Source organism: Cricetulus griseus, chromosome 5 (genome assembly GCF_003668045.3).
Source record: "Cricetulus griseus strain 17A/GY chromosome 5, alternate assembly CriGri-PICRH-1.0, whole genome shotgun sequence".
In the NCBI taxonomy this organism is placed as follows: domain Eukaryota; kingdom Metazoa; phylum Chordata; class Mammalia; order Rodentia; family Cricetidae; genus Cricetulus; species Cricetulus griseus.
In genome coordinates, this window is record NC_048598.1 from 97,219,571 (window position 1) to 97,231,784 (window position 12,214).

At 53.2% G+C, this 12,214-nt stretch overlaps 1 protein-coding gene across 6 annotated transcripts in view; it reads right to left on the reverse strand.

Moving 5' to 3' along the window:
- Kdm4b (lysine demethylase 4B) overlaps positions 1-12,214 on the reverse strand; it is an 87,680-nt gene that overhangs the window by 75,078 nt on the left and 388 nt on the right. The window lies entirely within an intron of this gene.

The following is a 12,214-nucleotide window of genomic DNA, read 5'->3' on the forward strand; positions in this document are numbered from 1 at the left end:
CCCATTCTCAAGGGCTGAGGCAGGGAATTTAAGAGTTTGAGGCCAGCTGGGGCTCACAACCAGACCCTGTCTCAAAAAAACAGCAAAAATCTAATTTTAAAGTTTTTAAAACTGCCAAACATGGCATACACCTTTAATCCCAGGACCCAGGAGACAAATGCAGATGGAGCTCTGTGAGTTCAAGACCCTGTCTTTAAAAAAAAAAAAAAAAAAAGGAAGGAAGGAAGGAAGGAAGGAAGAGATGGCTCAGCACACTGGCTGCTCTTCCCAATGTGTCTTCGGTCCCCAGCACCCATATCAGATGTCTCTCAATCACCTGTAGATCCAGTTCCAGGGGACCTGTCACACTCTCTGGTCTCCATGGACAATGTACTCACACATACATAATGTAATTAAATACTAAAGTTTAAAAGTTATAAAGTAAATAAACCAATAAAAGTTGGGGGCTGAGACAGTTCAGGAGATAAAGGCACTTGCTGCCAAGCCTGGCATCCTGCATAGTGGGAGAAGAGACTCCTGCAAACTGTCCCACACACACACTGAGAAGGGCCACCCTCGTGTACACACATAGGGTAAGTAAAGAAATAAACAAATGCAATTTAAGAACTAAATAAAAGTCGGAGGAAAGGTCAAACCCCACACTCCCTAGAAAATGAATGAATGGCAAAAAACAACTTCTTTGGGGAAGACAGGAAGATGGCCTTACTCTGACAAGGTGGCTGACACAAGCCAAGAGGTACCTGCGGTCCAGACTGCAGGCATGTGAATGAGAGCAGCGCACTCCACTGGTGAGGTGGGGAATGGTATGTGGCTAGGGGAGGAGGCAGATCCAGGACGCTTTTGCTGAGGCAAAGTGGCACTGCAGACACTGGGGACACAGGCTGGGCAGAGGACACTGGCTGTCTGCATGGAGGCACGAGAGGCTAGCCTGTGGGCTCCATTCTGAGATGCTGACAGCAGGAGCAGGAAGTTCAGGAGTCTGAGCTTCTGACCAAGGCACACAATGTAGGGGCAGTGGACAGGGCGGTAACACTGGCACCATGCACCTTCCCAACAGACCCAACACTGAACCCTGTTCACCTTTCACCTTCCAAAGGCATCAGCAAGCAGAAACTGTGAAGGCATTGGGGTCCCTGCTTAGACAGGAGGATGACCAAACAAATGACTTTATTTCAAGAGAGCAGCATGGCCAAGACAAGGGACACAACCACACAACTTGCACAAAAAGCCAGAACTGTGTGCCCAAGACAAACATGGAAGATGGGATTCCTCTGGGGGCTCTCAGTGCATAGAGTGGATCCCATTGTCAACAGGGGAAGCTTGCACAGGAGCTAAAGACCAAGGGACTCTAAGAGAACTGCATGCCCTGATGTGGACTCACAGCACTGCTGCTGGGAAGAGGGCAGGGAGGGGAGATGGGCAAGGAGGTGGACAGGGTGGATGGATGGGTGGGTGGGTGGATGGATGAATGGATGGAGGATGGATGGGTGGATGGATGGATGCATGGTGGGTGGATGGATGGGTGGACGGGTGGATGGATGGATGGATGGTGGGTGGATGGGTGGATGGATGGATAGGTGGATGGGTGGGTGGGTGGATGGATGGATAGATGGGTGGGTGGGTGGATGGATGGGTGGAGGGATGGGTGGAGGGATGGGTGAATGGTGGGTGGGTGGATGGGTGGATGGATGGATAGATGGATAGATGGGTGGGTGGGTGGATGGATGGATGGATGGATAGATGGATAGATGGGTGGGTGGGTGGATGGGTGGATGGATGGATAGATGGATAGATGGGTGGGTTGGGTGGGTGGATGGATGGGTGGATGGATGGGTGTGTGGGTGCATGGATAGATGGATAGATGGGTGGGTAGATGGATGTGTGGTTGGGTGGATGGGTGGATGGATGGGTGTGTGGGTGCATGGATAGATGGATAGATGGGTGGGTAGATGGATGTGTGGTTGGGTGGATGGGTGGAGGATGGATGGATGGATAGATAGATGGATGGGTGGGTGGGTGGATGGGTGGATGGATGGATGGATGGGTGGTGGATGGTGGGTGGTGGGGGGTGGGTGGGTGGATGGGTGGTGGGTGGTGGGTGGATGGATGGAGGATAGATGGATAGATAGATGGATGGTGGGTAGATGGATGGATGGTGGTGGGTGGGTGGATGGATGGTGGAGGATAGATGGATGGGATGGGTGGGTGGATGGATGGATGGATGGTGGGTGGGTGGTGGGTGGATGAGTGGATGGGTGGATGGGTGGGTGGATGGTGGTAAATGGGTGGGGAGGTGGGGGCTAGATGGGTTGTGGGTAAACAGAAACACGGATGGAAGGACAGGTACGTGGATGGATAAAATGTCCATTTAGGGCCAGGTGGTGGTGGCACACACCTTTAATCTGCAAAGGCAGGCAGATCTCTGTAAACTGGAGGCCAGCCTGATCTACAGAGCAAGTTCCAGCACAGGGAAACCTGTCTCAAAAAAAAAAATAAAAGAAAACCTAGATTAGCTGTTGTACATACAGACATGTCCCTCAGTTTTGGAACTAGAAACTGTCACATGCCTGTACTTCAGTGTACACAGTGGCCTTGCAGTGCTGATGAGGGTCTAGAAGCAACCACAGCCCTGAGAAAGACAGCACAAGGCTCAGCTCCTAGGAGGACCATCTGGGAATCCACCCCAAGGCAGCAGGTGAGGCTGTACTGACAGGGACATGGCTGGGGAGGCCTGCACACAGGAATGGCCGTGAAGGAGGGGAAGTCACCAATGACCCAGGGAGCAGAAAGTGTGCTGTACCTCAGAATGGAAGGCAGATAACAGACGGGCACAGAACAATGGCACGAGATGCCCTTCTCTCTCCACAGCTTTCCTGGGTGGGGACCAGCAGTGAGCTCTCACAGTTCAAATGTCTCCCTCAAGATTCCTAAGGAACACAGTGAACATGGAGGCCACACCTCTCTACTAATCAGATTCATGTCACCCCGAACAGGATGGATCCACAGCAGGGCCTCTGCACCCACACTACAAGGACACAGTAGCATTTCTCCTGTCACATCTGGGGGCCTGACTTCATGAAACCCACACAGGCTTAAGGGACTGTTCCTAGTAAGAAAGGAATAACAGGATGTACACCTCATGGACCCTGGATTCTCTTTCTACCGACAGGCTACCACAGAGTCAAGATAGGGCCTATCAGTGCCATGAGTGACAGATCTAACAACTTTGTCAGCGGAGTCCCAGCCCGGAGGGAGGATGTACTCAATATTAGGGATACCAAAGACTGCCCACAATTGCCTGAGATGGCTTGGGTAAAAGGCAAAGAGAAAGGAGAGCCTGAAATCCGCAGAATGGCCCAATGTGGGGGCCACAGGCTGTGCCTGTACCACAGAGCTGTGAGGAGACACAAGCAGGTTTTGCTTGCTGGTGGGTAGCCCAGCCTGACAGGTAACCTTCTGGTTCATGAAGCCTTATCTCAGAGACTAAAGCAGAGAACATGCATGGGAGCACAAATCTGTACACTGACCCTGCCACAAACATGCATGAGTGAGCACACATACTCACTGGGGCAAATAATCAGTGCAATTAAATAACACCAATCAGGCCAGGGTGACTTGCTTAGGACAAATGTAAGTATGGCCAGTCAACTGGGAGGTGCTGGCACACACTTTAATCCCAGCATTTGGGAGGCAGAGGCAGGCCGATCTCTGTGAGTTCGAGGCCAGCCTGGTCTACAGAGCGAGTTCCAGGACAGCTAGGGACGTTACACAGAGAAACCCTGTCTTGAAAAAAAAAACAAGAATGACCAGTGCCAGCCACAAGCCCCAGGACCCCCTGCAGTGGACTCCCTCCACAGGCTCACTAATATGTATATACACACAAAATAAACACACCAAAAGTTCTAAAAAAGAAAAAAGAAACAAACCAAAAAAACACACACACACAAAAAAAAAAAAAAAAATGAAAACTAAGTCGATGCTGGAATATGGTCAGCCTTTCAGAAAGCCAGGACTTCCGAGCACAGCCAGCTCAGAGGGGAGCAGATTAGTGAGGGCCACCTATCTGTCCCTCTCCAACACCCCAGCACCACAGGCAACAAACCCCCCACAAGCAGACACAGCCTCCTGCACACACCAACGGCCTCTGGGTGCATCCTCGGCTACTGAATACCAGGCTTGGCCAGCATCTGTCTACTGACCCATGAGCTAACTTTTCATCAGACACCATAACCAGTGTCTAGGAGACCAAAGATGAAGTTGGATGCTCCTGTCATCCCTGGGCTCACTGAACCCAGTGACTTAGGACAGGTTCCTTCACCTGCTACAGCCTCCCTGGCTGAGGGACAGGCCTCAAAGCTCAGGGCAGGGTAGCTAGCAAGTTCAGTTGGGCGCATCTGATCAATACACACATGCACACAGGCATGTACACACACACATACATGGACATGCACACACATTCACAGGGACATTCATAGACACTCTCATGTGCATGGATACATGCACACACATGCATGTACACACGCACGCACACATACATGGACATGCACACATACAGATGCTGCCTGCTCAGCACCATAGCCATCTGAAGCAGGTACCATCACTACACTGTCCCATTTGGTGAAGGAGACACAGGGCAGACCATGGCTTGCCCAAGGCTACCCAGGAGTGGGGGTGTGGGGGGCAGAGGAGACAACAATGACATGGGTGGAAATGCTTAGAAGCCACTCCTGTCACCTCACTGAGGGGGCCATGGGGTTGAAGGAGCATGCACTCCATGACCCTTCCCAACAGCTCAGGAAAATAAAAGTGAGAGCCGGGGAAAGTGATACAAAGGACACCGAAGCAACACAGCAAAGTCAGACATCACACTGTCATGACTTGGATCAGGAAGTGCTGATGGCCCAGGGATTCCCCTCCCTCCCCTCCCCTCCCCCAGATGGCTTTCAGCACCCCCTCCAACCCTGTCCAGAGGCAGTGCAGGGCACATGAAAAGGCTGCCTCACAACAGAAGGACCAGGCTCACCAGCACTGCTGAGGGGTCTTCTGCCATCTCAGGACCATCGCCCCAAGGCTGACCACGCACAACAGCTTGGTCACATCAGCTCCTTTGCTCTAGGATCACAAGCCCAGGGCTTTTACATGTGTGGTCTGCTGTCCTTGGGAGTCTCTGCCCATATCACCTGCAGGACACCCAGTGTAGGGACAGTACTCAGGAGGCACCCTTCAGTACTCTCTGGTGCCTGCCCCCCACACACACACACACATACACCCTGTGCTAATGTCCCGGCACCTGGCCTGACACATGAGGACTCATCTCAGGAAACAAACTCTGCAGCTCATTTTTTAAAATTTTTGTTTGTTTTTCAAGACAGGGTTTCTATGTAGCTTTGGAATTGGATCTGTAGACCAAGCTGGTCTCGAACTCACAGAGATCCGCCTGCCTCTGCCTCCCGAGTGCTGGGATTAAAGGCATAAGCCACAACTGCCCTGCTACGATTTATTTTTATTATTTGTTTGGGGGGAAGTCATGCACATGGAAGTCAGAGGACACTGGCAGGGACTGGTTCTCTCCTTTCACTCTGTGGGTCCTGGGAATTGAGCTTGGGTAGTTAGGCTTGAAGCAAACCCCTTTACCTGCTGAGCCATGTCCCCAGGACCCTGCAGTTGGTTTCATATCACACTTTCTGGAGTGTAGGGGAACAAGCCTGGGGTCTGGTGTGCTGGGGCTGGTACTCACACCTGAGCCATGTCCTCATGCCTCTAGGCAGCTGGTGACAGCTGGGTGACTGCAGCCATGCTCAGGCCACAAGCACAGCAGATAGGCAGTGTGAGGCCTCCTGTTCCCTCCAGCATGTGGGCACAGTGAGTGGTTAGGGCACTCACTGGATGCCCTTACTAAGGACCCAGGTTCAGTTCCCAGAACCCCCAAGGCAGTTCGCACTGAGGCCTGGTTCACCTGCTCTGCTTTTACCTTCTACTGTGGCTCAGAAATGTGAGGGCCTGCAAGAGGGATCAGCAGGTAAAAGGCGCTTGCTGCCAAGCCTGACCCCGCCCCCAGACACCCACATGTGTGCTGTGGCAAAAGCCCTGTTTACCCCACAATAAATATTATTTAAAACACACACACACACATATTCATGGCACGCAGCAATGGTGCACGCCTTTAATCCCAGCACTCAGGAGGCAGAGGCAGGGGGATCTCTATGAGTTCTGAGGCCAGCCTGGTCTCCAGCTTGAGTTCCAGGACTGGCTCCATAGCTACTAGGAAACCCTGTCTCAATAAATAAATAAATAAATAAATAAATAAAATCCAAAACCCACCATTTCCTAAAGCAACGCTGCTTGGGACAGTTTACTTTGAAGGCAGCACCCTACATGTGCAAGGGGCCAGAGCTTGCTAGGTCTACAGTGGGGTCACATTAGTGGAAGGACATCCAGAGACACCAGATATGGCCACAACATGGTCACTGTCCTGCAGCTGGCAGACCTCCAGGTACTGTGTCTAACTACTGAGCCATCCCTCCAACATGCGGGGAGGGAGCAGAAGTATAAGGTCGAACACTCCTGAGAGAAACCCACTGCCCATCTCCCTGGGGCCCTGGCACCAGGGAGCCCCAAAGACCAAGAGAAACCCCACAGTCTAGCGCCACATCTCCTCCTGGTCTGCCTCTCAGGGTCTCCAAGGCCATGACCCCAACATCCCTTCCTCCTTCCTCTGCCCATCATCACCCAGGATAGACAGGTGTGACCCCAAGGGTGCACCTCTAAGAAACTAGGACCATCCCCCAGGCCAGCTGGCCCTGGCCTGATTACCTACAGTGCCAAGACAACCTTTATATATCAGGCTCCGCTCACTGGCTGCTGCGCATGCCCCAAGCACACTCAGCCCAACTACACAGAGGGAGCAGGAACAGCATTCCAACCGAGGACTGCTGCCACTCCAGGTGACCACGCCAACTAGCTGCAGTCAATCATCTGGTAGAGAACCACAGGGCCAGGCAGAAGCAGTACACCTCAATCCAAGGGTTTCCGGTACTGAGTGAGGCCACTGGTGTATCTGGCTTGGGATGTTGTAGCTGCAGCCCGAAAGCATGGCCCCCAAAGTACCAGTGATCCCTAAGAGGGTGGTTCTAAATTCCTGGAGCTCTGCTCCCACAGTAGTCACAGTCCCTGTCCCTCTGCCCTACCTTTCCTGAGATGGTGGCACACAGAGACCCCTCATGGCTGACCCTCTCTGATTGAAGAGACTGTAAAGAAATCTCATGGGGAGAACACAGAAGTTTGAGGGAGCTGTTGAGACCCACTGAGCTCCCTAGTCCCAGCTGCCCCTTCTCTCTCACCATGCCCATCCTGGCATCACCTGGCACATCCATCACCCAGGGAGACTTCTGCCTGCTCTGTGGTCAGAGGAGACTCCAGGGACCCACCACCCCACAGCCCTCATGCAAAAAGTCACCTGGCTCCATGCCCCATCCCCTGGGATGGGGCTAGCCTTGGCACCAAAGGAGCCTAGTGCCTGGAGCCTACCATGGAAAAGAACTGTAGCTGGAGTGTGCCCTGGAGTTTCACTTGCAGCATGCACAGACAAAGCTGCCACTCAGGTGGGCCCACAAGTTAAGGCTTCAGTCTGCTGTGCTTCCTTCTGAGCTTGAGAGCCACCAGAGCATGCTTTACAAACTTACTCTTTGTCCTCCAGTATCCAGGGAGGACCAGCCTGGCACTCGGGTATCAGTAAGAGGCACAGTCTGGGCCAGGATGGCCAGGATAAAGAACTTGCTGTGTAAGCATGAGGACATGGGTTTGAATCCCCAGAAATCCTAACAGAGCCAGGCCTGTGATCCCAGTACTGTGGGGAGATGGGGACAGGAAGACATCTAGGGACCAGGGACCAGGGAGATACCTCAGTGGGTAAAGTGATTGCTATACAACTGTGTGGAACTAAGTTCAAATCCCCAGAAAGCCAGGTGTGTGACATGTGAGCTTTGGGCAGAGACAAGAGCTGGAAGGCTAGCTGCCCTAGTGTGTGCACTGGGAGACAAGAGGCTCTGTCCCGAGACAGTTGAAGCAAGGATTCATACCTTAGCTTGTCTGACACCAGTGCACACATAGGGAAATTAAAAAACAAAAACATAAAAGACCATGGGCCCACAGGGCATGGGTGGCTTGACAGGGACTTGTCCCCAAAGCTGTGTGGGCTGACACTACTGGGGAGGGAAAGGGACAGGGGCAGACAGACACAGCAAAAGTGAAATCTGTGAACATGAGTTAGACAGGCACCCAGGACAGTGGCCCTCACCTAGAGTTTCAGTAGAAGCTACCTCTCCTGCTAGGTGGCGGCAGAAGCCATCTCTAAGGGTGACAGTGACAGCCATTGACACTGACCCAGACAGAGGCTAGGGTGCCTATGACATGTTACCAGGGGAGAGGGACCCCACGAAGCCCAAAGATAGATTTATATACAAGGCTGCTGTGCTCTTACACCACAGGAATGGTCACCCCAAACTAGGAAGCTATGCCCCTGCTGTCATCTAACTGGTGCTAGGGTGAACCCAGGACCTCAACCTCACACGTGTGAGGTGAGCACTCACTGAGCCTCACCCCCACACACTAGTCTTGTTTCTTTGTGGCTTTTTTTTTTTGCAGGGAGGGGGGTGTTATACATGTGTGGTAGAAGCCATAGGTCAACATGGGTGTCCTCCATCACCCTCAACCTTATTTTCCTGGTCGATGCTGAAGATGGAGCTCATCATTTGGCCCAGGCTGGCTGCCCCGAGGCCCTCTTGCCTCCAGCTTCCTGTGGTGCACGCTGGGGCTGCAGGCACACCTGCAATGGCTGGTTCTATGTGAGTGCTCATATCTGAACTTGGGCCTCCACTTGCACAGCAGCCTTTTTCCTGGCCATGGTTTTGTGGCTGTGTTTCAAGACAGGGTCACTCTATGTATCCCAGGCTAGCCTGGGACTCTGCATCCTCCGGCCTCTACCATCCTGAGTGCTAGGATCCATACCCAGTTGGAACCCAATGCTGAGCACATGCTTAGGCATGCAGTGTGCTCACTCAGCCCAGCCCCAGCCCCAAAGCTTCACTTTTTAGTAGACTTTACTTTTCTGGAGTGACTTTGGGTAGTGATGTCTCATGCTCTTCTGTCCCCACTGGAAAGGACACAGCAGGTTGGAAAATGGCAGAGCCCCTGACACCTTATCCAGCCAAGAAGAGGGTCCCAGAGCAGGCCACACCCAATGGGGGTGAATAGAAAACCAACTCATCGGAGACGTCTTTTTAAAAATTAATTCATTACTTTAAAGTCATTTTTGTGACACTGGGGTGGAGCCAGGGTCTCAGGCCTCACCATTGTGACCCGCCTTGCTGGACACTACTTTAAGGCTTAGCAAGTCACTGGGTTCCTGTTACCCTCCCCGAAGCAGCCAGCACAGGAACACCCCCACAAATTCAGAGGCATCATTGTGGAGGAGAAGACCAAGATTAAAGAAATGAGTCAACCCAATTTGATTAGTGGCAAGTTGATCAAAGCAACAGGACGGGGTATAGCAAAGGGATGGGTATCAGTGCCGCCTCCACAGACCCAAGGCTGCAGAATGGGACCTGCACAGGGTGGGTGTGGGGAGCCAAGGCTGGTCACAGGCAAATCCCGACTGTGCAATCACAGGCCTGGACAGGAGACAGGGCCAGTGGGCAACAGGAGCAAACAGAACCACTAGGCACTGGGATGGGGAGGGAGGAGGGAGCTGGGACAAAGAGGCAGGTGGATGTACAGGGCTGAAGTCCAAGCCCCAGATCTCATGTGGAGATGAGGACCAGCTACACATCAAGTATCCTGAATGCCCACTCCAGGGGTGACCTGGCCACAGTAGACTGAGCCAATGGGGACAGTGGAGCAGAGCAGAAGACTTCCAAGCTCCCGGCTCCTTGCCCTTGACCCTCAAGGCCACTTGAGGACAAGAGCATGCTGGGCGCCCACTCTACAGATAGAAAAGGAGCCAGGATGCTGGACAGAGCAGGAAAGACACCTACCTGCCTGCAGGACCTCTGGAACTTCACCATGCATGATTTGAACTTCAAGATGGTGGATGGAGCCCAGGACCCCACCCCCAGGCCCTGTGGTGACAGGTCTCTCCAGAGGCTGGCCATCTGCTACAGTCTGCTCCCGCCCCCTGCTCCTAGGAGGTTTGTAAGTACTGGTGGTTCTGACCTTGGTTCTGGAGCAAGTGACAAGCCCAAGGCCACCAGGCCCTGAACTCTCCACCCCACCTCCAGATGGTTAGACAACCATCGGGAGTATCCTGTGGCCCACACCTCTGCCCCTCACCACATGTGACCTGTGGGTGTTGGACTGGCTCAATCAGCCTCCTCCCAGCACTCCCAATGAGCCCCAGTCCCCTGGAGTGAGGCTTTGCACAACCTGCCAACTGATGGGCCAGGTGACTCCCCACAGGTATCAAATGGCACAGGGACAGATGGCTTCCCCAGCGCTGGGGCTCCCAGGACAACATGGGAAGGGGAGGGCAAAACAAGGGGGCCAGAGCCCAGCAGAGGAGGGGGAGCAAAGACCTGAAGTCTAGGTCAGGGCTGGGTACGCTGAAAGCATGGAGGGCCCCTGGGATGGGGAAGGAAACAGGCTATGGGCTGGGGACAGTGACTGCATCTCTGGAGACCCCTCTGTGTACTGGGATGTCTCCTGAGCAGTCATCACCCTGAGAGAAAAAGATTAGAAAACCACTTGTCACTTAGACCTGTACATTCCCAGGTCCGAACACACACACTCACAGGTGCACCTGAATACACACATAGGTACACAGAACACCTGGTACAGGAACACTTCTACCCCAAACAGCAAAACACCCTATGGCAATCTGGGCAACCCAATCTCTTGCCTCGGGCTTTATACCCTTCCAGGGAGTGCATGGAAACTCACCCAGTGTCTTCCAAAGGGACCTTGCAAGTTTTGATACAGGGCATCCACAGGTTTGGGGAAAAAAGAAAGGGGACGAGGAAAGCTGTCTGCTGCTAGTTCAGGGTGGGAAAGAAAACACTGGCCCTGTCTGGGGACACGCCCTCCTGGTGGCTCTGAAGGCAGCAATTACCACAGAATTAAAGAGAGTGATTAGCCCTTTGCTGGTGGGGGAGAAAACCTCTGAAGACCCACCTAATGAGCCCATTTTGAGGCAAGAGCTGTTTGGGGACGGTGCAGACTCCAGTCCGGGGACTGTCAGATACACAACTACTGGGACACAGAGACATCCCGGGGCCCTGAACCTTCTGCAACCAAGATCCTCAGAGCCTAAGAAGGTGCAGGCACCAGGCTGCAGGCGGCAGGTTGAGCAAACCCCACTTGCACACAGGGAAAGACACGTCTTTTTGCTTTTTGAAACATGTTACAGAATCCACCCTCCTGCTAGTTGAAAAAACTAGCAACTCGGGCAAGACACTTCCCCAGGTGTTACTGAATTATTAAAGCGATGCCATCCGTTCCCCTCCCCCAGTCAGACAGATGGGACAAGGGGACGCCCAGGACCGGCAATGCCCAAAGCACACCGGTTACACCATCAAATCTGCAAACCGGGACACTCATACTTGTACCTGGTCCACCGAAGCCGCCCAGCAGATCCCCCAGAAACCCCCATCACACTACGGTAGAAAAACCATGCCCATGTGTCCCCGGCTCTGCTGGCTTCCCGGGAAGCAGAAACAGGGGCTGTCTGCCGGGGACGCCCTGGACGGGTGTGCATGCAGGCAACTGCACAATTCATGGCTTTACAGAGAGAAGGGGGCTGGAAGGCAGAGGGACCTGGGGACGGATGCGAGGTAGGAATGCTGCCATTGCAACAGCAGATACGTGCACTATTTTTCTTTTAAATTAAAAAAATGCAGATTACATGGTGATTTAGGGATTCTGGGACAAGAGGGGGTCAAGTTTGGAAGGCATGATGGATGGGGTGTTTGGAGGGGACAGCACTAGTGTCCCCTAAAGGGAACCAAAATGCAAGTGGGGGGAGCAAGGGCTTGGAGTGGGTTTTCTTATTTTTAAGGACTTGGAGATGCTAAAGGGATAGCTGGACCGGGCCACCCACGCTGTCATCTTTTGTGCCCTGGAAAGGGGACGCGGCGCCCCGCCCCCGCCCCGCCTTTGTCCGGCCCCCGTCCCCCCCCCCAAAAAAAAACACACCCTCCTTTCCCAGGCACACAATCGCTTTGTC